Here is a 27,604-nt window from a genome sequence, read left to right on the forward strand (position 1 = left end):
CACTGCACTCCAGCCTGGGTGACAAGAGTGAGACTCCAACTCAAAAAAAAAATGTGTATATATATTTTGGCACTCCGGTACATATATTACCTATTAAGAAGTAATTATAGTTTTTTTTAAAATTTTACCTACTAAAGGCACACAATCCTGCTGACTACTATGCCCTTTGGAACATAAATCTAATGAGATGAAGTTACAATGAAGAAGACGGGGGATCGCTATTAATCAAAACAGGCTGATGCAGAGGAACTTTTTGCAAGAGTTTTTGTCTAGTTTTAAATACAAGTGACTTGAAAAATCCAAGTCAAGCAAAATTCATAGAAACTTGTTATTTGTGGGAGAAGCCCAAGAGGTAGATTTGTAGGACCCTCAAGGGCTGGGTTCAGAGCACTCCTAAGTGCCACAGGTTGGAGAGCAACAGAGCATGTATTTGCCAATTTGTGGGGACACAAATCAAGGATGTCAGACACCAGGACAGCAGGGAACGGAGGGCAGGTGTTCCATCCTCAATTGTTCTGCTCTTACCAGCTGGAAACTGCCCGGTGACAAAGCCACCTTGTGCTTCTGTCCCCTGGGGCACCGCAGGCCTGGAGTCAGCCCCAGGAGAAGGGGCGGATGGAGATAAGCCAGAAAGGGTGCCAGCCAGGCAGCTTCTCAAGCGCACAAGCAGCTCAGTTTGGCTTTTCACAAGGAGTCAGATAAGGGACTTTGAGAAAGTTCAAAAACAGCTATCTACACGGATAGATTTGCTTATTTCCAAAAAGTCTGGGAGCAAGTGAAACAACAGCAGATCAACTGTTTTACATCAACCAGACACTTCAAACAGGGGAGGAACTCTTCGGCGTGTTTGATCACTTGGGAAAAGGAGACGGACATTGACTGTCTGCAAGTAGGGTGCCCTGATTTCACCAATAGAGTAAGGAAACAAGCATTAACTGCAGAAACCGACGAAAGATTATTTCTTCACTGTCTTTTCTCAGCCACCATAGCAAAAAAAAATGTTTTTAATTAAATAGACTATCTTAAAAAAACTCCAACAGATCTCTGGAAAGTACTTCAAAGAAAACTCAGGGCAGAAGAGGCATTTTTCATTTTTATCATTTTCATGGAGTTGTTTAAAACGTTCAGTTTTTTTGTTTTGTTTTGTTTTTTAAGTCAGAGTCTCACTCCGTCGCCCAGGCTGGAGTGCAGTCGCATGCTCACAGCCACCCCAGTGTCGTCCTGCTGGGATCCAGCAATCCTTCCACCTCAGCCTTCCAAGTAGCCAGAACTATAGGTGTGCGCCACCACACCCAGCTAATTTTTTTATTTATTGTAGAGACGAGGTCTTACCAAGTTGCCCAGGCTGATCTCAAACCCACGGGCTCAGGGCAATCCACTTGCCTCAGCCTCCCAAAGTGCTGGGATTACAGGCTGAGCCTCACATCCCTTTTTTGACTCACATACCTGAGTCTATCAATACCAAGTTAAATATAAAAAGTTCCAGCAAGGCGTTTCAACCGCCGTGATGTCTCTCCTTCCAGCTAAACACTCTCCTAATCCTTTGCTGGTCAGTGTGTTCACGGTCTCCTGACACTGTGCTTTTCCTGTTCTTTTTCTTCCTTCCTACTAAAATACTCTCTTCTAGTTGGTTGGTGGGTACAATAATATAGTCAGACAGAAGGAATGAGTTCTAGGATTCGACAGTACAGCAGGAAAAGACGGGTTAACAATAATTTATTGTCTATTCCAAAACAGCTAGAAGAATTGGAATGTTCCCAGCACACACACAAAAGAAAAACATTTAAGGTGATGAATACCCCAATTACCCTGATTTGATCATTACACATGGTACACAGGTATCAAAATACCAACATGTACTTCAAAAGTATGTACAACTATGACATAGCAATTAAAATCAGAAAAAAAGACTAGAAGGGAAATGAATACATCCAAAGAAAAAAAGTACCCTCTTCTGTAGTTAGCTCCAACATCACCTCCTCCAGAAAGCCTTTCCGGATCTAATCTTCCAGAACAAAAAAAAAACAAAAAAAAAACAAAAAAACTTGACTTCACCCTCCCCGGGGTCTGGCTTGTATTTGGCTTCTGTTTGGCTTGTATTTCATGTGTTCCAGGCCTTTCTCCTTTTTTCCCTAGTTGCCAGCTAGATTACAAAGGGCAGGAAGGGTTTCCCTCACCTGAGAGTGTGAAATCATTCCTCTTATTTCAGGGCAAGAGACAACCTGAGGCTTAAACTTGTGGGTCCTGGACTCAGGAGCTGTGAGAACACTGAGCCAGTCACTTACCCACTCTGGAAGCCATTTGTCTTGCCCCCCAAAAAATGAGTGAAAAGCCTACCAGGTACTGCAGTGAGTCTTAAAACAAATCGGCAGCATAAGTATCATCTGGGTGCTTGTTAAAAATACAAATTCTTCATCTCAGCCCAGGCCCGGGGGGCCAACACAACTGGGTTTTAACAGCCTTCTGGATGATTCTGGAACAGGTTCTAGTCTGAGAACCACTGCTCCACTTCTGAGGGTCCCAGCCAGGATTAGCAAAGATAACAGTTGTAAAACCACCTCACACCAGTCAAGTGCTTACTTGGTTAGATAACTTCACCAAGGAAAGGATGACACTCAGCCGGCCATGTTTCAAACATCTACTGCATGTAATGAGTGTCCGATTTTTTTCAATAGCTCTTGGCAATAAAAAGTGGCATTCCAGCCTGGCATGGTTGCTTACGCCTGTGATCCTAGCACTTTGGGAGGCCGAGGTGAGAGGACTGTTTGAGCCCAGGAGGTCGAGACCAGCCTGGGCAGCATAGTGGGACCTCATCTCTACAAAAAAAATCAAAAGATTAGGCAGATGCTGTGGCCTGCACCTGTAGTTCCAGCTACTAGGCTGAGAGGGAATGATTACCTGAGCCCAGCAGGTCAAGGGGGCAGTGAGCCGTGACCCTGCCACTACACTCCAGCCTGGGCATCAGAGTGAGACCCTGACTTAAAGAAAAAGTGGCATTCCTTTTCTAATCAGTGTTTAATTTATCCTCTAACCTTGTTCTAAAAAACAATTTACATCAATACTTTCGCTGATTAGGGAGAGCATATTTCCTCCACTAAATAGATCTGCAAAGACAAATATATATCAAAAAGAAGTGGAAGTAAAGGTGCTAGGAAGTGAAGACTCTTTTATCCCAGTAGAAAAATCAGAAAACAAGGAAAAGAAACTCCCAATAATTCACATTTTAATGACGTCAGTTTCTTGATGACTCTGAGAGAACAAACTTTAAACTTAAGCTCACCCCTCATTCTACATCTAAGTTTAAAGGCCAGGTAATAAAATATATAGGAAACATAAGGAAAAAGTCATCTCCTGGAAAACTACCACCACGAGATTCCAGTCTCTCTCGGTTCCCACACTAGCAAGGTCCTTGCAACGTAAATAGAGCCAGCCTCGCTCTACTTAACACATGTCATTCCCATCCACTCGCTCAAGAAAGTCTCCCCTAATTGATACCGTGCAGCCTCTCCAAATATTTGTGGAAAGCACCCAACCCTCGCCTGGCCCATCATGAGGACACAGGATATTATTGACTTTGCTTACTCAGCGCCTTTGAAAGTAACGAACATAATGTTGAAAGTACACTCTCATTCAAGTGTCACAATAATCGAGATCATCACCATTAACCAATACTGAGGAAGGCCCATTACGTTTCAGCAACTACATGCAGCGCTATTACAGGATACACAGCAGTCATGCAGCACCACAGGGTTTTGTCTTTAAGGATGTATATAATCCATCAGGCAGAAGAACAGGTACTCGAGAGATGACTGTTGAAGGCAACACATTCGGACAATAGGTATTACAAGAATTTTAAAGGCCTCAGAAATAGAGGATGCCACCAAGCAGAGGAACTGGGGTATCAGCTAGTCCTTGAAAAAAGGCTGGCTGGGCTCGGTGGCTCAATCCTGTCATCCCAGCACTTTGGGAGGCCAAAGCGAGAGGATTGCCTGAGCCCAGGGGTTCAAGATCAGCCTGGGCAACTTGGCGAGACCTCGTCTCTACAATAATTCAAAAAATTAGCTGGGCATGGTGGCACACACCTGCATTTCCAGCTACTTGGAAGGCTGAGGCAGAAGGATTGCCGGAGTCCAGCAGGTCGAGGCTGCGGTGGCTGTGAGTATACCACTGCACTCCAGCCTGGGCAACAGAGTGAGACTCTGACTCAAAAAAAAAAAAAAAAAGAAAAGAAAAAAGGCGAACAGCTCTTAAGTATCAGTGATGGCTGGTGCCATGGTGCAAGAAAGACACACCATGCATTCAGGGGTCTTCACTGAGCATCCACCATGTACCAGGAACTGTGCTGATGATAGATCGAGATTGGCAGGGGCAAGAAATGAGTGAAAAGAAAATGAGAAAGGCACGTGAGAGGAAGACTTTGGTCTGCCTGAAATAATGGACCCAGCCTAGGCAACACAGTGAAACCTCATCTCTACAGATAAATGAACCAGGCATGGTGGTGTATGCCCGTAGTCCCAACTACTGAGGATGCTGAGGTGGGAGGATTGCCAGAGCCCGGGAGGTCGAGGCTGTGGTAAGCTGACTCCCCACCCCAAAAAAGGAAGAGATAATGGACCATGGAGTAGGACATTTATCTGATGGATCAGAATGAGCCATGGCAGTTTTTTGGTTTTGTTAGATTTCATTTTTAAAGACAAGGTCTTGCTGGGCTCGGTGGCTCAGCCTGTTATCCCGCACCTTTGGGAGGCTAAGGTGAGTGGATTGCCTGAGCCCGCGCGTTCGAGACCCACCTGGGCAACTTGGCGAGACCTCATCTCTACAATAAATCAAAAAAAAAATTAGCCGGTCGTGGTAGCGGGCGCCTGTAATTCCAGCTACTTGGAAGGCTGAGGCGGAAGGATCGCCGGAGCCCAGCAGGTCGAGGCTGCGGTGGCCGGGAGCGGCCACTGCACTCCAGTCTGGGCGACAGAGTGAGACTTCTACTCAAAAAAAAAAAAAAGACAAGGTCTTGCTCTGTCACCCAGACTGGAGTACAGTGGCATGATCATAGCTCACCGAAGCCTCAAACTCCTTGGCTAAGGTAATCCTCCTACCTCTGCCTCCTTGAGTAGCTGGGACTACAGATGCATACCACCATGCCTGGTTTATTATCATTATTAGTAGTAGTAGTAATAGTAGTAAGAATGGGGTCTCACTATGTTGCCCAGGCTGGTCTCAAACTCCTAGCCTCAAGCTACCCTCCCATCTTGGTCTCTGGAATCACTGGTATTACAGGTATGAGCCACCACACCTGACCTGCTACTGTGGTTTTTTTGTTGTTGTTTTTTGAGTTGGAGTCTCACTCTGTCTCCCAGACTGGAGTGCAGTGGCACACTCCTGGCCACCGCAGCCTCGACCTGCTGGGCTCCTGCGATCCTTCTGCCTCAGCCTTTCCAAGTAGCTGGAACTACAGGCATGCGCTACCACACCCGGCTAATTTTTTTGATTTTATTGTAGAGATGAGGTCTCACCAAGTTGCCCAGGCGGGTCTCGAACCCGCGGCCTCAGGCAATCCACTCATCTCAGCCTCCCAAAGCACTGGTATTATAGGCTGAGCCACCAAGCCCGGTTTGTGGTTTTTTTTTAAAGAAAAGTCCATTCAGACCGGGTGCTGTGGTTTACGCCTATAATCCCAGCACTTTGGGAGGCCAAAGTGGGAGGATCACTTGAGTCCAGTAGTTCGAGACCAGCCTAGGCAGCACAGTAAGACATTGTCTCTACAAAAAATTGGAAAATAAAAAAATTAGGTGGTCATAGTGGTACATGCCTGTAGTTCCAGCTACTCGGGAGGCTGAAGTAGGATTACTTGAGCCCAGGAGGTCGAAGCTGCAGTGAACCCAGAGTGCCGGGATTACAGGCTTGAGCCACTGCGCCCGGCTTGCCACTCTTCTTACCGGCTTTATCGTTTTGTCTTCTACCGTATGTCATATACTTGAGATCACATAGCACACAGCCTTTTCAGACCAGCTTCTTTCGTGAAGTAATATACATGTAAGGTTCCTCCATGTCTTTTTTGTAGCCTGATAGTTCACTTCTTTGTATTGCTGAATAATATTCCATTGTATGGAAGTACCACAGTTTATCCATTTACCTACAAAAAAAAATTTGGTTTTTTTTGGTTACTCCAGTTTTTGGCTACTTTGAGATGCGTTTCAGCTACAGAAATAGGAGTAAATAGATGTTACCTCCAAAGGTAACAGGATCAACTTGAGTTAGAAATGAGAGGCAAAGGCCGGGCGCAGTGGCTCACGCCTGTAATCCTAGTACTTTGGGAGACTGAGGCAGGAGAACTGCTTGAGCCCAGAAATTGAAGACCAGCCTGGGCAACGTAGCAAGACCTAGTCTCTATTTTAAAAAATCAAAAAATGAGCTGGGTATGATGGTATGCACTTATAGTCCCAGGTACTCGAGAGGTGAAGGATCACCTGAGCCCAGGAGGTCAAGGCTTCAGTAAGCCATGATGGTTGTTCCCTAGACAACTGAGTGAGACCCCGAACTCAAAAAAAAAAAAAAAAAAAAAAAATGAGAGGCAAAGTCCTGGGATTCACTGGACAGACACTGCTGTCAGTTTCTGGCTCAGTCCGGCCCACATCTGGCCCCAGCACTAATTTCAGAGGTAATTTGCCTCCTTTAGTTCATTTAAAAAAAAAAAAAAAGGTATGTCTGCAAAGTTAGGTCAAAAAAAAATCTCAAGGTATTTTATTTACTAAACTCCAAAGCATTGTTGTTTGCTTGCAAACCAACTGAGCATATTCCCAACAGCCTCGTTACTTAATAAGAAAGTTTTTAGTAAAATGTTCCCCTACGCTCTACCATTTTCTGCTGAAGTTTCTAATGTTCTGAATGTGATGCTTAAATACATGCCAAAATTTAAACGTGTCCTGCATCCTATGTAATAGTTCACGGACATCTATTCGGCAGTGAGAAAAGGAAAGCATTCCCTAAAGCTTACCAAATTCCCTGAATTATACATGAGCCAGATTCCCTTCAAGGTGGGAAAAGGAAAGTGATTTCTACTGAGTCATTGAAAAATCGACTATTAAATTCTCTAGCCATTTCAATATTATTCAAGACATAAACTGCGCATATTAGAAGCCAAGCGATACCATAAAATATGACAGAAGAGCAAAGGGTGTCATGTCCTAGACCACTTCCCCTGGAATTAATGATTAGCTACAACAGTGAAATGCCTGGGGTATGTAATAAAAAAGTGAAAAAAGTATGTCATAAAAAAATGAAATCCCTTGTGGGAAAAACGCAAAAGTTTAAATGTCAGTCTGGTTGATAAATAAGGTATTTAACGAAACGATGTCATCTACTAAAACAACGAATGATTAGGAAGAACACACATTTGCTGTGGATTGCAGAAGGACAGGAAAAGTGACTTAGGAGCTACTGAGTTATCCACCAAACTGAAGTCTCTCTGTAGCATGACAAAAAAAATAATCCTAGCCAGCGAGGCCTGGCTCCCATCCTAATTTTTGGCATTTTGAGCATGCTGTAAAAATAACTTACCCTTTCTAGGATTGTAGAATTCTCATTCATAGGATGTGGACAAAAAAAAAAAAAAAATTATTATTGTATTAATTGAACCAACATGAATGTAGCACTTTCTCCATGGCAGACACTGTTCCAAGAGCTTTGTAAGGACAACCTCATTTAATCCTCACAACCACCATTAGGGGGACCCTACCACCGACCCCTTGAGGAAACCAAGGCACAAGAGATTAATCTGCCCACAGTCACCCAGCTAGTAAGTGGCAGACATGGGACCAGACGCAGGCAGGCTGTGTGCCAGGGTGACTGACTGGTCCCAACCACCACACCATGGGCCCTCCTGTTCACGGTGATCTCTAAGCTGTCACCCTCTACCATCCAGTGACCTTATGACTCAGTCATTTCAGATGCAACCACAAAGCCTCTCAAACCAGGTGCCAATTAAGCTACTGGGAAATCACCCCGTAAGTTCCTCGGAATGTCTAAGGGGAAAAGCTATCAAGCCATCAAAATTTTGACTGAATTACTACCAGACCTATAAAGAGGATGGGTAAGGTCTTTTTATGGGTCCAAATTAGGAATTTTTTTAATGTCTTCAGACCTTTCTCACTCCCATTAGCAAGGATTTATCACAAATGCTCTATTCACAAGCACAGATGGCATGTCCCCTTCCTTGTGCAATTAGAAAAGCGCTCTGAAAACGCACTGGAAGTCCTACCTGAAGTCTCGGTTGGAACTAAACATACTGAAAGTGCAAGCAAACTCACTGCCCTTAAACATAGTTTTTTTGTGCTTGTTTTTTTGAGGGTTCACTCGTCATCCAGGCTGGAATGCAGTGGCATCCTGACTGCTCACCGCCGCCTCGACCTCCTGGACTCAGGCAATCCTCCTGCCTCAGCCTCCCAAGTAGCTAGGATTATAGACAAGCACTACCACACCTGGTTAATTTTTTTTATTTTTTGTCACGACAAGGTCTCGCTATGTTGCCCAGGCTGGTCTCAAAGTTCTGGGCTCAAGTGATTCTCCTATCTCGACCTCCCAAAGTGCCAGGATTATACGCGTCAGCCACCACATCCAACAAAGTCTAAAACTGAAGTTTCAAGTCATTCTGAAATACACACACAGTAGACACCAGTCCTGTGTCAGCCACTTTCAAGCTGGGTATCTATGAAAAACTTAATCTCTTGTACCTCAATTTCCTCATATGTAAAGAAAGGCCAATCATAATGCCCCCTAATGATGATGGTTGTGAGGATTAAATGAGTTAGTACTGCTGGGCTTGGTGGTTCAGCCTGTAATCCCAGCAGTTTGGGAGGCCAAGGCAACTGGATGGCCTAAGGCCATGGGTTCGAGACCAGCCCAGGCAACTTGGCGAGATCTCATCTCTACAATAAATCAAAAAAATTAGCCAGGTGTGGTAACACACACCTGTAGTTCCGGCTACTTGGCAGAAGGATCGCAGGAGCCCAGCAGGGCGACACTGGGGTGGCCATGAGTATACCACTGCACTTCAGTTTGGGTGACAGAGTGAGACTCTAACTCAAAAATTTTTTTAAAATGAGTTAGTACTTATAAAGCTCTCAGAACAGTGCCTGCCATATAGCAAGTGCTACATTCATGTTGGTTCTGTTAAACTAGTGGGCAAGGTTTTAAAAAGTCCAGGGGGAACAGAAAGAGAATCCTTTCTCTCCCAAAGCAAACACGCAGTTCTCACGGAACACGGCTGCTTGATTAAAGCAGGCAGACACAGAACCAGGTCCAGGACTCATCACCGGGGAAGAGCCAACACAAAAGTGGACTTGGGGAATCAGTTCCAGATCACTTTCCGGCTAAAAAGCCAACTCACAGTCAGAAATGAAACACCAAAGCACAGGCTTCTCATCCTGCAACTGATGAGAAATACAAGGTTTTCACTCAAGTCATTTCTTCTTCCCACAAAGGTCTTTTACCTAATAGCAAGTGCCATGCATTAAAGTGCTCTTCATATGCCTTAATCCAACACTCACGATTCTACACAACACTGCGGGCAAACCTGGAGAAGGAAGCTCTACTGGGAGCATCTGTGAAAAGCGAGGGAGCCGAGAAGGAACAGGCGAGGCCCACTCTGGGTTGGAGGCCAGGCACTGTCTGACCCTTCGTTGGCTGGGTCTCTCTGGTCCTCCCACAGCCTACGAGCAGAAGCCACGATCTCTGTTTCCCAGATGGGATGCCGAGGCTCAGTCAGGTAGCAGCCAAGACAGAGATGCCATCAACGTTCGGTAAAATTCATTCTAGGCTGGGTATGGTGGCTCAAGCCTGTAATCCCAGTACTTTGGGAGGCCAAGGTGAGGGGATTGCCTGAGCCCACGAGTTCGAGAACAGCCTGGGCAACTTGGCAAGACCTCAGCTCTACAATAAATCAATAAAATAAGTAGCCAAGAGTGGTGGTACACACCTCTATTCCGGCTACTTGGAAGGCTGAGGCAGAAGGATCACCTGAGCCCAGCGGGTCGACACTGGGGTGGCCATGAGTGTGCCACTGCACTCTAGCCTGAGCAATGGAGTAAGACTCCAAACTAAAAAAAAAAAAAATCCACTGTGACAAGCCACTGGTCAAAGAAATACACACTGAATCAGTTCAGTAAATAAGGGCAGTAACAACACTATCTGAAAAACAAGAAATGGCAAGTATCATACATTTCCTTATACTGTACTCCAGTTTTTTAAGTAATAATAATTTTGCTCGAATACAAGTATTCACCTATGACAGAATTTCTCCATATGTGTTATACATTCTCAGATCATAAAGCATAATATTTGAAATACGGAAGCAAAACTCAACCAATCATTTGCAAGTAAAACACCTTGCAAGACAATGGTTGGAAAGAAATTTTAAAAAACAAAACAGAATCAGGGCAGGCACAGTGGCTCACTCCTGTAATCTCAGTACTTTGGAAGGCCAAGGCAGGAGGAGTGCTTGAGCTCAGGAGTCTGAGACCAGCCTAGATACACAGCAAGACCTCATCTCTACCAAAATTAAATTAAATTAAAAACTTAGCCATGGTGTGCATGCTTATGGTTCCAGCTACGTGGGAGGCTGAGGTGGAAGGATCGCCTGAGCCCAGGAGGTAGAGGCTGCAGTGAGCCATGATCGTGCCACTGCACTCCAGCCTAGGTGGCAGACTGAGACCTCCGACTTGAAAGATTTTTTAAAAGGCTATTTTTAACACTGAAAATATAAATGGTATCCTATCAAAACCTCACTAAAAAGAAAATGTATTATTCTCTAAACCAGTATAAGCAAAAACAATAGTCTTTAGATAAAGAATTTTGAAACTAGTGAGAGAATACAATAACAAAATTAAAAGCTAAAATTAAATTAAAAGGCTGGGTTTGTTAGCTCAAGCCTGTAATCCCAGCACTTTGGAAGGCCAAGGCGAGAAGACTGCCTGAGCCCAGGCATTCGAGACCAGACTGGGCAACTTGGTGAGACCTCGTCTCTACTATAAATAAATTTTTAAAAATTAAGTTTTAAAAAATCTATTACAGAAAACATGAATAGGCCAACAAAAGAAAAAACATCAGAAAATATTTACAAAATTTTCTCCTCTCCGAAGTCTATATAAATAAATAAGCCTAGGATTTTTTTCCCAAACTTTCAGATAAACAATCTTTAAAAAAAAAAAAGTTATATTCCCAAACTCATTTTACTTGAGCCCAAGAAAAACAAGAACATTTTAAAAGAAAGTTATACTTATAACATCTTAGTAAAATCCTGCCTAAGCAATGAAAAACACAGAGTATCTTCTGTGAATAAGCAGGACTTAACCTGGGAATGTAGGGATGGAGTAAACCATGGAAAACAGTCCACTTAATTCATTATAACTGGAAAAATAGTGTCGATCTCATAATAACTGGCTGATCCCCAAAATGGGCATTCAAAAACTGAACATCTGTTCTTTGTTCAAACTCACATTTACATGTGCACTGCACAGGAACAGGGAGCAAACACACCAAAATAAGTTTTCTTTGGGAGGTGAGATGAGTGAGCTTTATTGCTCATCTTTTCAGAAGGTCTAAGAAGGTTTCAGAAGGTCTTCCGTCAACTGCAGAAAGCTGACAATGTTAAATGTAGACCCATCTGATGCCATTAGGAAGAGGCAAGTCCTCTCCAGGACACGTGGCAAGGAACCCTTGGCCAGCAGGGGAGGGCAGCTCTGAGGTGTGCCTGTGAGGAATGCCCCAGGAGACAGCTGCCCACTCATCCCCTGGAGCAGGTGACACTGAGGTCCAGAAAAGCTCCTGTCATAGCCATGTGAGAGGGCTGGGTCTTCAGGAAAAGTTAAAACATGAAGAAAAAAAATAAAAACATGAAGAAAAATCACAAACATGAAGACTGTAAAACACAGGAGATTCAACTTGTTACAATGTTAAAGTTTTTTTTTTAATTGCTTCTACACAACGATGATGAATCTACAGAGGTCTAGATGTCAGATGCAAAGAATCTAACTTGTTGGGGTTTCAAGATAGTAATTCTCAAGTGTATGTCAGGGGACATCAGTTACCCGCCTACAGAGACTGCCCTAAATACTGGATCCTATGTTTTGGTTCAAACAAACCACAAATGCAAGCTCCATCTTCATTGTACCAAGTAATCTAAATGCCACTTCATGGCTTAAGCTTGAAACAGGAAAGTGAGCTTACATAATATAGATGTCACTCTACTGGATGTGGAGACAAAACAAGCGTATTTACAATTTGGTGTCAGTGCACTTCAACTAAGAACAGAGAACACAGTCGCCTCTTTTCTCGAGCCCTTGACGCTGCACATGGCATCTAAAATACCCTCAGTTCCCAACGTCCACTTTCGCTAGGTCCTGCATACCATACATGTCACCTGTGATTAAGCTGCTCGGGAGAGGCCACCCCACCAAGGACAACTGTGCAGAGCTCCGGAATGCTCATCTACAAAGATGTACTCATATGCATGTCAGAGAGAACTTCGACTGTCGGTCTCAAAAAAGGACATTTTCACAGTCGGGAGTGGTGGTTCACCCCTATAATCCCCACACTTTGGAAGTCCAAAGCGAGTGAACTGCTTGAGCCCAAGAGTTCGAGACCAGCCTGGACAACATAGTGAGACCTCATCTCTACAAAAATCAAGAAATAAGCCAAGCACCTTGGTGTATACCTGTAGTCAGTTACTTAGGAGGCTGAGGTAGAAGGATCACCTGACTCCAGGAGGTCAAGGCTGTGGGGAGCCACCATGGTGGTACTGCACTCCAGCCTGGGCAACAGGAGTCTCCAACTTAAAATATATATACATATATTAGCCATGCATGGTGGTGCACACCTGTAGTCCCAGTATTAGGAGGACAAGGTGAGAAGACTGCTTGACCCCAGGAGTTCAAGACCAGCCTGGGCAACATAGCAAGACCTTGTCTCTACAAGAAATTAAAAAAATTAGTCAGGTGTGATGGCATGTACCTGTAGTCCCAGCTACTCAGGAGGCTGAGGTGAAAGGATTGCCTGAGCCCAGGAGGTCGAGGCAGTGATAAGTTGTGGTGGTGACAGAATTAGACCCTGACTCAAAAAACAAAAAGTTTCAAATTAAAAATCTCTATAGTTTTATATTATGGTCATTATTTTTAAAAATTACCACTCCAACATTAACTATTTTATTTCAGTTAAACATATAAGTTGTGATGAATGATTATCTTGATCAATGCTGATAATCAATTATGGCTAATTAGCAATTTAAAGAAGACATGGCTGAGCATGGTGGTTCATACCTGTAATCCCAGCACTTTGAGAAGCTGAGGTGAGAGAATTACTTGAGCCCAGGATTTTTTGAGAACAGCCTAGGTAACACAGCGAGACCTTGTCTCCACAAAAAATTGGAAAAAATAATTGGCCAGGCATGGTGGTGCACACCTATAGTCCCAGCTACTCTGGAGACCAAGGCGGAAGGATGGCCTGAACCCAGGAGGTCGAGGCTGTGGTGAGCTGTGATCATGCCACTATACTCCAGCCTGGGCAACAGAATGAGACTCCAACTCAAAGGAATCAGTATAGGAGTATGAGAGTCTTCTGTACACTAATACTCAAATTTTCTGCTACATAAATATCTATGAAAAACATGTTATAGAGCATGACAAAGCAATAGAAAGTTCACCTAGAAAATAAGCAGGCAGTGAAACTAAAGAATCTATTAATTTTGTGTATTCAAGAAATTAAAATGTACTGCTAAGGGACTATTGTCCAAATGGATTGTTATAAACAAAAGGACTTGGAAAAGGAAGCAATGATCACTAGACGCTGAGACAGCTTCCTGAAGAACAAATCAGGCCACAATCACCTCCATCTTTGACAGATGTCTAGTCTGGGAGATCAGGAGACCGTCAGAGCCATAATATAGCTGGATTTCCACAAGACACTTGGAAGAAACGTTCAAGGCATAAATGTGACTTAGATGGGAATAAGAGCTGGGTGACAGCACACCTAAGTAGGCTGCTACTCTTAAGAACGTGCCCCAAGAGTTCTGATTAATTAAAGATCATCTCTCTAAGCTCTGAGTCCCAGGGAAAGGCCCCATTCACGTAACTTACCAGATACCTTTTACTAATTGCTTCAGTGAAGGTTTTAACAGCATACAAATCATATTGGTGGGTGACAAACCACTAACACAGAGAAATGGCAGGAGGAAATTTAACAGGAATATACCAAACACTGCACATGGCATCGCTTTGGAGACAACGATCCCACTCACTTTGACAGGTTGCTCTAAATAAATAAGTCAGCTGGCTCTTTTACTGGGGCACTCATCTTCTTGAGGGGAAATAAACATATGTAAAAAGAGTCTGCTTGTCTTGTGACTCAGTGACCATAATTATCAAGAAGACAAGGGTTCGCCTCATGGCATCTTATTTGTGAAAGGTTGCCAACACACCCTGCTATGTGAGTGTGTGTGAGAGAGAGAGAGAGAGAGAGAGAGTTATATGCAACTTGTTGCATAGGCAAGGGATATCTCAAATCGATTTCACTTGAGAAAATAACAATTTAAGATTAGATGGACCAAGTCCTTTCTTACTACTTGTAGAGGTCAATTTCTCTGGCTTCCTTACGTTCCTTGTCAATTTAAAACATCTGCCTGTAATCATTGGTTTTTCTCAAAATGGCAAAAGGATTTTTTCTGGAGATGATATTTTCGGAAGTAGAATGACAAGCAGCAGTCAATGTTGTGTTGCTAGTGTTGACAGAAACACAATTCAACACACAGAAACCAATAAGGGCCAGTACCATAAATACTTTAGGCACAATTTGGCATTTGTGGGAATTCAGCTTTGGAAAATCATCTCAAAAGGAATACAAAGGAATAAAAAAGCTATAAGCACAAAGGTGTTCTCTATAGTGTTATTTACATTCATAACAACTCAAAACAAGAAAAATTCATCAAACTGTGGCACACATCTGCTGCCTGAAATAGCATACACTCAAAAATTATGAACAGGGAGACTGTGAAACATACAAGACTCAACTTGCTATAATGTTAAAGTTGTTTTTTTTTTTTAAGAAAATTGCTTCTGCACAATCCATCTCCTTGCTACCAGATGATCAAAAGGCAACACGCGTCCCATGACATTTTAAGTAGATCTAAGAACTACGATGAATGCACAGACAAGGTCTAGATGTCAGATGCAAAGAATCTGACTTGCTGGGGTGTCAGGATTATAAGTCATGTTTCTCCTTTAATTGAGAGGTTGGGCTTACTGTTACATTACAGAAGGGAAAAAGTAACATTGAAAAGCACGATCTCCTACAATGCCTTCATAACTGGGATGAAACTCATCTTGGCAGTCTACAGATTATGAACAGGTCAAGGTTCAAATATTTACTCTCACACTGATGAGTACTACCTAAAAGCCTTTTCCACTGTTACATGGTAGAAGAGATCTCAAGCCAACCCTGGAAAGCCCATTTCACTACTATGAAGCTTAACAGTAGCATAAACAAGACCTAACTACTATTTATTGTTTCATTTCCATTGGAAAGCATATTCTGAAGACCAACTCAATGTTCAATGTACCCAGTGCTCATCGCGCATGTTCAGAGACTAAGGTTGCTCTTCGATGCTGAGAACACAAGCAGGTTTCTCAGGAGTTAGTAGGCTCAAGGGCTCTGCAGGTTGAAGCTCCTAAAAACAGGAAAATCAGGGACCACTGTGGGGAACCCAGCAGCATCACGCCTTGACATCTGGGGCAGCCTGGAAGGTCCCAGAAGGCCTCCACCAGTGCAATGCAGGAGGAGGAAAGGTCCTGGCCATGTTGTGTGCCAGCCCTCTGCTCTTAGGGAAAACTGGGAACGGGGAGAGGGGCACAGAGCCAGGAGCAGAGCTAGGGGATGTGGGAGCAGGCCGTGTTCATGCATCTAGGGCGCTCGTCACCGATGTTCCAGAGTCAAGGACTACGAGCTATGTCACTGTTTTCAATGGTAAAAAAAAAAAAAGAAAGAAAGAAAATCACAGAAATTATAGTTCATAGATCTACTTAAAATGTCATGTGACGCTTGTTGCCTTTTGATCACCTGGAGACAAGGAAATGGATTGTGCAAATTTCCTACCAGTCAATCTTGATTCTGCTCCTAATAAATCTGGGAGACAGAAAAAGGTACACAATAAACATAGAGCGAAAGACTTGAAAGAAGGAGCTTCTTCGAACACTGATTTATAATGAACATGTCTCTAGGAAAGATAGCCTAAGAAGAAGGGAATTTGTCAAGAGTTTGACCATGTATTAAGCTTTCAGCTTACAGCTTTCAGAGGTACAGTGCAGGAGTGGAGTTCATTTACAAGGCTTACACAGTAATTGTTCCGATATCAAAGAAAAAAAAAATCCCTGCAGAAAGGGAGAAAAGCATAAAATATTTTCTAAAGGAAATAACCAAGAAGTGGGGATCGCTTTAACCCCACCATCATTACAATTCTTCAGCAGACCAGCTCAGAAAGAGAAAAGTTCATATAAAGCTATTACAGGATAAGCAAAGGTGCAGGGACAAGAGGGAATGGCAGAGATAACAGACAAAGGGCAGAAGTCGGGGCCCAACTCTGGTTACTAAATAGGGACGTTTCTGTAAAGGAAACACTATACAATATGAAGACGTAAAACTTGAAAAAAGTAAAGTTTAATTTTTCCTTTTTTTTTTTCACTCAGGATCTCACTCTGCCACCCAGGCTGGAGTGCAGTGGCACAAATCATGGCTCACCACAGCCTCAACCTCCTGGGCTCAGGCAATCCTCCCGCCTCAGCCTTTCGAGTAGCTGGGACTATAGGCAAGTGCCACCACGCTCAGCCAAGTAAAAAAAAATTTTAATGAGAATCATCCAAAAGATTTTTGTTAACAGAAATCACAAATCTCAAACGCTGCTCCTAAAATTATAATAATACACTATCCACATTTGAAATCTTTCCTGGGAAATCGAAAATTAAAAATGCAAAATATGTTTATTACATCAGGCTTCAAACTAGTTTTTAAATTGAAAATTCAACTATGCCCAACTTGAGACATCTCTGTAATATGCATGGCAATAAGTAAATATTCTCCCTATTGAATATGTATTTAATTTGAATACACACTGGGTCGGTTAGAGAATTTCTATTCCTAAAATTGACATAATCTGGTTAACTGAATCACTTACTCAGATCCTTTTCTGTTCTGCTCATCATAATACCAAGTATCTTAACAGAATCTTTAATTACTCTCTCATCATCAAAAGCAGTTATTGTCTGCTTGTGACAATGACTGAACTGTGGCACAGAAACTGAAAGGAAAGTATCTTCTGTGAATGTGGCCTGAAACAGACCATGATAACTTTGGTAGAAAAGGGACATTTAAGAAAGTATTACAAATTTTAAATATACATATATATATAATTTTTTTAATTTTAAGGATGTGGGGTACAATTTAGGATTAGATATACAAGTGATCACTGTACGGGTAAAGTTTGATAGGCCTTAAATATATTTTAAATTATTTTCCTTTATTGTTTCATGATGACCAGAAACAACAACAGCTCATCTCTGACCATCAGAGCCTTAAGGAGCCTGCCTTGGCTGCCTGATCTGCTTAAGGCCCTGCAGAGGCACGAGGCCATGCCCTCGGCCACTGTGCACCTCGATCTTACTCCTCATCAACAAGCAAATCTCCATCAGCCAGCATCCATCACTGGGACATCAAGGGAAGTGGCCCTCTATTACGCCACATCATCACGCGACAGGTAGGAGAGCTCTCTCTCTCTCCCCCCTTCTCTCTGTCTTTCTGTCTCCGTGTCTCTCTCTCCTTCTCCCTCTCTCTCTCTCTCTCTCTCTCCCTCTCTCTCCCTCTCTCTCTCTCTCTCTCTCTCTCTCTCCCCCTCCCTCTCTCTCTCTCTGTCTCTCTCTCTCTCTGTCTCTCTCTCTCTCTCTCTCTCTCAAAGAACAAGCCTGGGCCCACATTGTGTGTCTTGGACACACAGGAGACACACATTCTCATGTCATGCCACAAACAGTTCTGAAGGAGGATACCCTAGGAGCAAGGAGGGTCATTCCAGGGCAGGAACTGCAAACAGCCCAGGCTTCTGCTTCCTCAGAGCCAGGGTGGGGTCTGCACAGCGATGTGGGCAGTCCAGGAAGCAATCGAGGCACTAGGGCATTACCTTAAGTCTTAAGATATTTGACCCTTGTCTTTGTATCTAGAAACTTCATTCTTTAACATCCAATGAAGTGTTTATTACTGAAGCTTCTTTCTCGCAGAAACTACTCTGGACGTTCAGGACAGAGCTGGAAATGAGAGTCCCTACCCCCATGGGACAAGGGACGGTCAGCCCCTCAGAAGAGTTCACACACCCTGAAGGGTGACCAGCAGCCACGGGTGAGTTAGCAGCACTGCCGACTCAAGTTCAGCAGAGCAAACACTGCGCCCATTCCAAGAACTGTAAGAATTCTGAGAATATTCGCTCTGACAGCTTGGAAACGCAAGTTTGAGCACTCTTCCTCGGGCATTTTCTTTTTCTCAAGTCACGAATAATTGTCCTAATGATTTGACTGACTCTCTAAAGAAGGTTCAACACATATTACATGTCACATTTCATAGCATGTTTTACATTAAGGTAAAAAAAAGTGATAGAAATTGGACAAGACTCTGGTCACGGAAATTACATCAACAAGAAGAAAATGGAAATAACACAACTAACTTCAAACTTCCCCAGAAGCCCTCGCCACAAGACTATTTCAACAACCACATGGTTTTTGCAACTACAGTCTTCGGCTCTACATGGTGATCCACCCGATTGTCCAAATTGAAATGTTTTCAATTCAACTACAACCATATCACAACCACATCAACTACAACCATTATCACTTCCCTCTTGGAAGCCTTCCATAGCGCTCCACTACCTACAAAATTGAATACATTATTTGGCCTGGCATTCAAGGCCCCATCAGGCGACAGATTTACCCTTCTAAACTTTTCTCTATTTCTCCTCAGGACACATAGTCTCCTTTCCTTACTTCGGCCTGGACCATCCTTCCCTGTCTCTCCACATGGCAGTTTTGTTCCTTTATCAACAATCATCTCAAATGTCATGAAACTTTTCATGTTCCCCTCCATTTGAGAGCTCAGAGCATCTTGTCTTTCTCTTCTGGCACTTATCATCTGATGTCTTATGTTATGACAATTACTCTTAATTGGGCTACCACATTGCACTGTAGACATTCAAATATATGACGTGTTGAAAGAACACCATCACAAAGGATGGAGCTCACAGAAAAACACACTCTGCATGGGAAAGCATGCAATCAAATCAATGTAATCATTTTGAAAAGCTATATTAGTCAAAAAATGATAAATGAGCTGCAGAAAATGGTAGGGAAATTCCTCAAAAAAATTAAACACAGAATTAACATATGATATTACCAATTCCACTTCTAGATATATATATTTATCCAAAATAAGAAGTAGGAATTTGAACAGGTATTTATATAACCATGATCACGGTATATAAATAAAGACATTAAAAATAATTTATATAGTTACATTTAAATTGTACTAAAAAGTAATGAGTAGCCAAAAATCATCCCATCCTAATTATTTTACAATTTTTTTTTTTTTGAGTTGGAGTCTCACTCTGTCGCCCAGACTAGAGTGCAGTGGCCGCTCCCGGCCATCGCAGCCTCGACCTGCTGGGCTCCAGCGATCCTTCCGCCTCAGCCTTCCAAGTAGCTGGAACTACAGGCGCGCGCTACCACGCCCGGCTAATTTTTTGATTTATTGTAGAGATGAGTTCTCACCAAGTTGCCCAGGCGGGTCTCAAACCCGTGGGCTCAGGCAATCCACTCACCTCAGCCTTCCAAAGTACTAGTATTACAGGCTGAGCCACCGAGCCCAGCTTATTTTACAATTTATTATCATCTAAGACCTTGAAGTTATTTTTCCTGTTGTATGCATGTGGTATCATCACTATGAAAGAATGTGTTGCTGCACATTTTGTCCTAATTTTATGTGCAATGGTGTCACATCGGTAGCCTGAAATTGACCATGTGAGAGTATTTATACTATGGAAACTGACCTACACTATGAACCAGAGCTGGTTGGGTTTTTTTTTTTTCTTAAGAGAACAGGTGGTTTGGCCAGGCACAGTGGTTCAAGCATGTAATCCCAGCACTTTGGGAGGCTGAAGCAAGAGCATAGCCTGAGCTCAGAGGTTCAAGACTAGCCTGGGCAACCTGGTAAGACCTAATCTCTACAATAAATCAATAATAATAATAATAATAATAAGCTGGTCCCGGTGATCGCCTGAGACCAGCAGGTCAAGGCTACAGTGGCCGTGTGTGTGCCACTGCCCTCCAGCCTGGGTGACAGAGTGAGACTTCAACTCAAAACAAAAAAGAGAGAGCTGGTGATTCTTCCCCACGCAAAGTATCTCATCAATAAGATGATGTATTTTAAAAAGTAGTCATAATCTTAAAGGTGACCAACTATTAGTATTAGCCAAAAACAGCAGAACGAATTGAATATAATCCACAAAAGCCTAGCAGGCAGGGTACCCGAAACAAGTTTTTGTAAAGAAGTCCTTACAAACCCTAGAACATGTCAGTACTGAGAAAGCCTAAAGCATTTAGAGTGTGCTACTGCTACACACAGTCACTGCAGGCAAGAGCAGGATGGAAGTGAGCAATCAAGGAAATAATCCCAGCACTTTGGGAGGTGGAGGTGAGAGGATTGTCTGAGCCCACGGGTTCGAGACCAACCAGGGCAACATGGCGAGACCTCGTCTCTACAATAAATAAATAAAATTAAAAAACTAGCTGGGCATGGGTGGCACATGCCTGTAGTTCCAGCTCCTTGGGGGGCTGAAGCGGAAGGATCACCTGAGCCCAGCAGATTGGAGCTGCAGTGGCTGTGAGCATGCCACTGTACTCCAGCCTGGGCGACAGAGACAGACTCCAACTCAAAAATTAAAAAATCCTTCAAAAATTTTTTTAACGCACAGTCATACTGCTTAAAAAACAAAAACAGTACTACGCTACATATACTATTTTATCAGCTGCCTTTAAATTTTAATACAGTATGAATAATTCACCAATTATCAGATAATCTCCGACACCCTTAGGATAACATGTAACCCTAAAATGACATATTAAAATACTTGCTGGATCTCTGGATGTGACATTGCTTTCCCTTCTCACGTATTTTAAAAGTTAAAATCTGGCCAGAGCCAGGCACAGTGACTCATGCCTATAATCCTAGCACTTTGGGAGACCAAAAGGAGAGGACTGCCTGAGCCCAGGAGCCTGAGATCACCTGGTCAACCTGGTAAGACCTCGTCTCTACAATAAATTTAAAAACTAGCTAGGCGTGGTGGCACACGTCTGTAGTCCGAGCTACTTGGGAAGGCCGAGGTGGAAGGTTCATCTGAGCCAAGGAAGTTGAGGCTGCAGTAGTAGTGATCATGCCCCTGCACTCCAGCCTGAACGACAGAGTGAGATTCCAACTCAAAAAATAAAAAAAATCTGGCCAAGAAAATGGAACTGAAGATGAAACCATGTGGATGCCATTTTTAATATCTCAGACCTGGACTGGACCAGTCTGAGGCAGGTAAAGGGAGGGGCGGGGCACGCCTACCATATCCACCATATGCCAAACATTGGCTCAGAGAATCGCAGCCTTAAGAGGATTTGCTGTGAACACACAAGCCTCCTAAAAGTCAAAAACTGAAGGCAGATTACTCTCTAGGTAAAAGAAATCACATGACTGTGAAGGGGCAGGGGAGTGTGCAAGTGAGCAGATGTCTCCCAACACTATCGCCCAGGCCCTCCGACCTCAACACAGCCCACAACTGTTTTTGTATCAAATAGTTCAGTCTTGTTAAAAGATGAGCTATAACGGAGCAGGAACACAGGCAAAGGCAGACGACAACAACAGGCACTGCCAGCATCATCAACACAAGCTGCTACATCAGGAAAATGCAGGGCTCGTTACTCAAAAATTATTAAGCATTTTAAGGGACCGGGATGGCAGCACTGTTGTCCACGCCTGGAACCCTAGGTGAATGCATGGGTCGCAAGCCCGTGACACTGGCCCTTAGAAATCAAAGGTAAAACACGAAGTGTTCAGGAAAAAATTGTTCTACGTTGTCTCAAAAGCTCTAAAGATAAAATGATCTCTCTAAAAAAAGAGGGGACTCAAAGACTAAAAATGAAGTTCCAAAGAATTGATTATTAATCTAAGAATTAAAAAACAGAGCTGAAGAAATGGATTAGAAAAAAAATTATAGAATGGAAGCCACACACAACAATAAAGCCCAGTGTAAGCCCCTGTAAACATAGAGAGCAAACAAGGAAGTCACTCAAAATTAATAGAAAAGGACAACAGCAGTAACAAAAGGAACAAAGACACATAAATGATGACAAGAGCAGATGTTAGGTTTAGAAGACAAAGGAGACAGAACATAGCAACTATAGTTCCTAAAAAATGAATGTTATTCAAAACATATGCAAAAAATTTAAAGATCTTTAAAACTTTCTGATATAAATATGGACTTGAATCTATTTTATGGTCCAGGAAGTCCCAGGAAAGTAACATAAAACAGCCAGTGTCCGAACATGGGTAAAGCTCTAAACTTCAAAAACAATGTAAGAATCCTATGAGCACATCCAATGGAAAAAGCTGGTCATGTGTTACAGAAAACCAACATTAACCTGGTCTCAGCTTTCTCCTCCAGAAATATCCAACACTAAAAAGGATTGAGAGTGATGTCTATGAAGTTCTAAGAGCAAGAAGGTCTGAACTAAGACTTTGGTACTTGGCCAAATTGTCCTTCCACTATAAAGGCAAACAGAAAGGCATACACAGCCACGCTCAAGCTGCAAGACCTGAAGGAACACAGCACCCACCAGGACTTCTTAAAATAAAACAATGTGACAGTGAAATCCAGCCAACCAAGAATCCATCAAACTGAAAAACTCAGGAATGGTAAAAACACAGTAAAGAAGACTAGTGACAAGTTCTAAATCCATCCCAAAAGAGGGAGAAGTAAGACAGCTATGAAAATTGTGGTATTAGAATGGAATATAAATGTTACAATCCTTTACATTTTAATATTTAAAATTAGCTGATAAAATTTTAGAGTGGGAGAAGAGGGCCAGCATTAGGTCAGTGCCAAAATTTTTAGCTTTCAAAGGAGGGAGTCTCAATTTGAAACATACAGTTTATGAGAAATTATTCTAATCTCTTAATATTTATCAACTTTTCTTATAAATTTAGTTTCTAAAAGATAGCACTAACCTTTCTTGCAGAAAAGTCAGCCATTCTCTCAAACTCACTTTAGTTTTCTTTCCTTTGCTTTAATTAACTTCAATTCATTTTATACCTTTAAGTAAAATACCACGTATGGTAAGAGTTCATCCATCTCTCTACATTGGCTGTGGAAACTTCTAGATGTTGCTCACAAAAGGTGAACATTACTTCTAAATGGTGAGATTTGACGTGAGGCTTTTAATTTCTTCTTTGTAATTTTTTATAGTGTTTGATTTTGTTTTACAAGGTGGAAACCCAAATAGCGAAATTTATTTACTAAAAATTCTGTCCTAGTCTTACATGTTTACACTTGTCAGTTACTTTCAAAGTACTCTCCATCTGATACAATACACCCATTGAGACGCTTATTCCACTACTCAGAACAGTTTATGAAATTGTCAATTGTGATGCCCTCTAGTGCTTCTGCCATTTTTTGTTTCACCTCTTCCACACAGGCAAAACATTTCCCTCTGAGAACTTTTTTCATACGGGGAAACACAAAAAGGTCACTCAGCGTGAGATCGGGTGAATAGGGAGGGTAGGGCATGGGGGTCATGTCATTTTTGGTAAAAAACTGCTGAACACATGTGGACAGGTGCATTGTCATGGTGGAAGAACCAGTCACCTGTCTGCCACAACTCAAGATGTTTCTTCCACAAATTGTGACACAACCTTCTCAAAACTTCCAGATAAAAACTTTGGTTGACTGTGTGACCCAGAGGAATAAATCCTGAGTGTACTACAGGGGGCCTGCCCTCCAAAAGATAATTCCCCCCTCATAGATAAGTCCCCCCATAAGTCACTTTTCAACAACAAGGACAATCTTATCATTACTACCTAAGAAACTGATTTTATTGGTTTTGCACTTCTCCATTCCTGTCAGCCAGGCAAAAATCTAAACTTAAGTCTGTTCATTTATTATCACTCCTATTATCCTCCACTTTATAAGGGAGAAACCAAAACCCAGAGCAGTTAAATAATTTGCTCTCGGTCACATAGCCAGGACGTGACCTCAGACAGCCAAGTGTCATAGCACGTGGCTGACAGAATTGCTGAAGTTAATTTGGTTCAACTCATCTTTTTCTTCCCACTTAGTAGGCATGGCCATGCCTACACCAGCAGGGAGAAGTGTTATCCGCAATAAAATGGCTACACACATTCATGTCTGGTAGATGCACAAACTGATATGACTCTTTCAAAAAGCAAACTGGAAAGGTAAATTCAAGAGTGTTAAAAATGCTTATATACACAGTCATTCTGTTTCTAAGAGTCTAACCTAAGAAAACAATGGTAAAGACTAGAAAAAAATATATAAATACAGATACGAAATGAAACATTTATATTAACAAAAAATTAGAAACACCTAACCTAGCAACAGAGGAGTGGGACAATAAAGCACAGTATAATCACACAAAGGATCACCATACAGGCACTAAAATTGCACATTATGGGGAAATACTAAGTGCCAGGGGGAAAAAACTCACCAAGCAGACAGCCCACTAACATTCCTCATTCAACACAGCAGATTGCACTTGGGCATTCACCTCTATACTCTCCCAAAACCCCATTAAAATAATCATCATGGCATTAGAAAGGCAGCATCCCACAAAAGGAACCAGAAGAAAGAGACAGCAGAAAATAAAACATCAATAATATCTTTTATAAAAGATAGTGGACTGAAGAATATTAACTGACTTAAAAGACATCTGAAATTGAAGCCTGCAGAGGAAGATGACAAGAAGCAGCCCACCAATTCCAAGACAAAGTTCTGGACAGCTCAGGAACTGCAGGCATCAGCTACTGAAAATTGCACACATGGGGACCAGCTGAGAATCTGAAAATCCCCCAACCTCTGCAGCCAGTCAGGCACCTGCTCTTCCACTAATCTGGCAGAAGCAGGACTTATCTCTTCCAGGAGGACCTATGCTCAAAGGGGCAGGGAACAACCAAAGGAGGGAATAAGGCACTGTACTGAAAATGAGGGATTACGTCAAAGTTTGCACCCCAAACTATGAGGTCTCCCCCTCCCAGACTACTTCCACAGCTTCTACTGAAATATTCTGGCAGCAAAAACCATATTCCACAGTAAAACTATATCTTCTCTGTAGAAACTTGAGAACCCAACAGAAAAGATCTATATCAACATTTAGGGTGGCCCAAGAAAAAGACGGGTTCCAATCAAATCACACAAAACAAGAGTCCACCAGTGCACCAGCCCTTACGATACAGGTAGATTCAATCAGCTTTTGTTTAAGTGCCTCACTGTTATATAAGTAGCCAGAAATAACCAGATATTTCAGAAAAGCAACCAACATGAAAGATGGGAACAAGTCAAATAGTTGAAGGGAAAAAAAAAGTCCAGAATGACTATCCTGGAGAGAACTGGCAAATGATTCATTGTTCTTTACACCATAAGCTTAATCATCTCATTTCCTCCAACTGGGGAAGCTTTGGTGTCCAGGAAAAGAAATCAACACAACTTCTCCCTCAGTCCACAGCAGCAGTGTTTGGAGGCCACTGCCAGTGAGCTACATCTCACTTTCCATCATAGTAAGAGATAAAAACCTAAATTTGGTGGGGGGGGGGAATCACATATATCACTTTATGGCATACATCAGTTGAATGATTAAGACTTGTAATCAATTTAAAATATATAAACAAATTATTTCACAACTTGAAGATAAACACCAGAAAAAAAGTTAAAATATTTGAAAATGATTGTCTTTGATATCATATATGAGGAATTTGTGTGTAGAGACGCAGGGCAGGGGACAGCTAATTATTATTATAAAATAAGTGTTTGAAATTTTTTAAATATGTTCATGTTACTTTTATTTAGAAATTAAAGCAGGCTACAGCCAGGCACAGTGGCTCATGCCTGTTATCCCAACACTACTATGGGAGGCCAAGGCACGTGAACTGCTTGAGCCCAGGGGTTCAAGACCAGCTTGGACAACATAGTGAAACCTTGTCTACACAAAAAAATCAAAAACTTAGCCAGGCATGGTGGCACATATCTGTAGTCCCAGCTACTCAGGATGCTGAAGCAGAAGGATCGCCTGAGCCCAGGAGGTGGAGGCTGCCATGTGCCCCCGTGATGGTGCCACTGCACTCCAACTGGGTGACAGAGTGAGACCCCTGACTCAAAAACCATAAACAAAAATAAAAATTAAACCAGGCTACAAAATTAGAGCAGCAGTGTGATGTGATAGTCTTTTAATAAAGACTAGATAGAATATACGTCAATACACCAAACTATTAACAGTGGTAACCTTTGAAGGCTGAGTTTTAAAATGTCTTTTTCTTTGTATGTTTTTGTTTTCATCTTCTGTACTGAGTATATATGACTCTGTTACCCAGTCTGGAGTGCCGTGGCATGCTCATGGCTACCCCAGGGTCAAGCTGCTGGGCTCTGGCGATCCTTCTCCCTCAGCCTTCCAAGTACCCAGAACTATAGGCACGCGCCACCACGCCCAGCTAATTTTTTGATTTATTGTAGAGACGATGTCACACCAAGTTGCCCTGACTGGTCTTGAACCCGTGGGCTCAAGCAATCCCCTTACCTCAGCCTCCCTAAGTACTGGGATTACAGGCACCGTGCCCGGCCTATATAGTGCTTTTAAATGCACTTTTAAAAATCGTGTGTGTTGGGATAACTACCATCAACACAGTGGAATGAATCCATCAGAGGCCTTTCAGAAATCTGTTAAAAAATGAATGTTAGTGGAGGGAGGGAACTGGGCAAACGAATCTCGCCTGCTCAAGGAATCCCTCTTGGAGCAAGGAAATAGGTCAATAAGGAAGGGCTGGGAAGGCCTTTTGTTTGTCTGTTCACTTTTGCTTTTTTAAATGGGAACAACGGCTGGGAACGGTGGTTCATGCCTGCAATCCCATCACTTTAGGAGGCCGAGGCGCGAAGATCGCTGGAGCCCAGGAGTTTGAGACCAGCCTGGGTAACACAGTGAGACCTAGCCTCTACAAAAAAAATCAAAAAATTACCTGGTCGTGCTGGTGGGCGCCTGGGGTCCCAGCGACTCGGGAGGCCGAGGCAGAAGGATCGCCTGTGCCCAGGAAATTGAGGCTGCCGTGAGCCGTGATTCGGCCCCTGTACTCCGGCCTGGTTGACAGAGGGAGACCCGGACTCAAAAAAATAAATAAAAACAAAAAAGATGGGGAAGACGGCGATCCTCCGGCTGGGACTTGAGGCCAACCGTACCACGTGGAGTGGCCGGAAGAGGCCCAGCGTGACCCCAGCGTG

At 42.7% G+C, this 27,604-nt stretch overlaps 1 protein-coding gene across 1 annotated transcript in view; it reads right to left on the reverse strand.

The window, feature by feature from the left end:
- The window catches only part of FARP1 (FERM, ARH/RhoGEF and pleckstrin domain protein 1), a 292,674-nt gene that overhangs the window by 253,539 nt on the left and 11,531 nt on the right, over window positions 1-27,604 (reverse strand). The gene's annotated exons all lie outside the window — the stretch shown is intronic.

The sequence above is a fragment of the Carlito syrichta genome, unplaced genomic scaffold (assembly GCF_000164805.1).
Source record: "Carlito syrichta isolate Samal-C Ts95f unplaced genomic scaffold, Tarsius_syrichta-2.0.1 Scaffold315847, whole genome shotgun sequence".
NCBI lineage: Eukaryota > Metazoa > Chordata > Mammalia > Primates > Tarsiidae > Carlito > Carlito syrichta.